Here is a 2,536-nt window from a genome sequence, read left to right on the forward strand (position 1 = left end):
TCTATTTCTTCTGCTGAGACGTGCCATGCTCCTTCCCAGAAGTCAGAGGGTAAACAGGTCCAGCCGCTGTGCACAGGGATGTCCTCCAGGGACAGCTTTATCATGATTTTTTCCTGAGAAAATCAAGCAGATAGCTAAAGTTTGACCAAATATTACCTTACTGACTTGTAGCTACAAAACAATCTTTAACAAGGCAGTAGTTTGGTGGCTAGTGCAATTATGTGTTTCTCAGCAACAGAAAGAAAAATTAAAAAATTAAGAGAATCACTGAACTAACAAGCAAAATACATTCAGACTCATAGAGACAGGGTAGGCTGACAGTTCTGGGGAGGGAGATTTGGGAGTGGAAGGATTGTGCAAAAAATAATAAAGAAAATGAACTCAGCGACGTGGACAGCGGTGCAGGGAGGGAGTTGGGTGGGGGAAGAAGAGGGTAGAAGGGAAATAAATTGCAATGGAAAAAATATGATAGGAAATAAACTGTTACACAATTAAAAGAGAAAGCTCTGATGGAGACTGAGGTATGGTGAACACATGATTCTTCAGTAATCACGATCGATTCTAAATGAGAACTGGTATTGATTGAGTGAATGGCTGTGCACCTGGTGTCATGGTAGGTGCTAGATGCCGGACATGTTCCTTCTCCAATCTTCACGACCCGGACCTCCAACCAAGCACTTTTTACTCCTATTTTTATAAAAATAATGGGATAATATTCAGGAGATTATCCAATATTTCAATGGGGACTGATGTTTTAGAAAGTACTTTAATATATATGATCAATTACAGTTCTTTTCATAACCCATAATGTGGGCCTCATGAGCAAATAGACTGAGAGAAGTTTGGCCCTAGACACCAAGATTGTGCCCAGGCACCTCTGATACAACAGCTTTGATGCCCGTCTGTTGAGAAACTGTTATTTATTATAAATTACTCTAAGTACCTTATCTGTCATATCCTCTTGGCCATCCAAGCAATCACGCAACACAGTTAGGGCTATCTCCATTTTACAGATAAGAAAACTTCATCTTAGAGAGGTTAAATATTTTGCTCAAGGCGATGTGGTGGAAGCAGGATTCCAATTCAGGTTAGTGGGACTCGGTGCCTGTGGTCCAACTCCAAAGATACCCCGAACCACAGTGTAGGTAATGATACACTTCGTGACTTTACCCATAACTTAACACTCGTAATGTTACTGGCATTTTTGTTTTAGTGGTATGCCACATTCGCATGCTCCTGAAGTATAGAAGGGGGCCCAGGGCTGTTGTGAGGATGCAATGAAGTCGCGTCCTTAAAATACAACAGAGCCTGGCAGAAAAAAATATGGAATGGATGCTAGCTGTGGTTTTTGCCACTGGTATTGTTGTTTGCCTCTCTGAGGCCGTGTAAGCTATGGGGAGGGTCTCATTTTCTAAAACCATCCTTCACTCTGGCAAGAATTGTTTTTGGTATGCATGCCTGTGGATTCGAAACTTACTACATTCTGTGGACGAATCCTAGAAATGTGAGCCACATTCTCCCACTTCCCTTCCTGGTCTCATTCCTCAAAGCACAGGCTTCTCCTGGAGGCTTGATTGTCGGCTCTTCTATTCCACAGCTCCTTCCTGAGTGTCCAGCTGTCACAGAGACACCGACAAGCCCTGACAGGCTTGTAGGCTTCCCCTGGGAGCCTCCGCAGCCAGCCAGGCTGTGTCATTAACAATCACGGCGTGAGCACCTCATGTTGGCTTCCACCCGCTGGTCACGGGTCAGACAGGCCTTGCAGCCAGACCTCCCCTGGAGTTTGCGCACTGACACAGCAGAACAGAATGCCTCTCTCTTGGCACAGCCTAATCACACCAAAGGCCCCAACTAGCAAATTAGGATTCCTCGGGCCTTGGGCCAGTACAACCTATTTTCCCCTGCTCACCCAGGGCATTAGCCTGCCTGTCCCATTCATATGCGTATGATATTTCCACTTCAGTGTCAGGAAGATTCTTCAGGAACAGCTGAGTCCAACGGACGGGAGAGACGTTGAGTAGTTAATAGTTGAAATGGATTCTCGTTTACCCAGGGAGGTAGTAGGTTTTGCTCTGAAAATCGTAGAGCATCCTGTTGACACTGGGAATTGTTGATGCCATTGAGAACTTGATGTATTATGACCCAGGTACCATGAGGCATCACATTGTGGAGGCCTGAAAAGAAAGTCTAATGTCTTCACTCAAGATAGTTGGGAAAACCTTCTTTGACATCTTAATCTATGCCAGGCGATGTCTCTTTTTACCTGCGTGTCACATGAAAGCACTTTAAGGTTCAGCGTAGACCCACCTGAGTTTGAATCTCTTCCTTTTTCCTTTCTGTGCCACATTATTTTTTCCTTTTTGCTCAATCCTTCCGCCGGACAGCCCCTGCCACCCCCTGCCCCTGTCATCTTGCTCTCCATCTATGGATCTTTTCTACACTGTACCCTTGGCTCAGACAGTTTAGCCCTTAAGCCTCTGGGAAATATGGGTCACGCTTATTATCTTCAAAAGCTGTTCTGAGAATGAAAATTGAT

At 44.7% G+C, this 2,536-nt stretch overlaps 1 long non-coding RNA gene across 1 annotated transcript; it reads right to left on the reverse strand.

Moving 5' to 3' along the window:
* Positions 1-601: 601 nt before the first annotated feature.
* On the reverse strand, positions 602-2,333 carry LOC118980554 (uncharacterized). The gene is made up of 2 exons (XR_005065131.1): positions 1,478-2,333; positions 602-687 (listed from the first exon to the last, which is right to left on the reverse strand). It is a non-coding gene; the product is annotated as an uncharacterized LOC118980554 (long non-coding RNA).
* Positions 2,334-2,536: the final 203 nt, after the last annotated feature.

The sequence above is a fragment of the Sturnira hondurensis genome, unplaced genomic scaffold, assembly GCF_014824575.4.
Source record: "Sturnira hondurensis isolate 20B ecotype Veracruz unplaced genomic scaffold, ASM1482457v3 Scaffold0022910, whole genome shotgun sequence".
Classification (NCBI taxonomy): Eukaryota; Metazoa; Chordata; class Mammalia; order Chiroptera; family Phyllostomidae; genus Sturnira; species Sturnira hondurensis.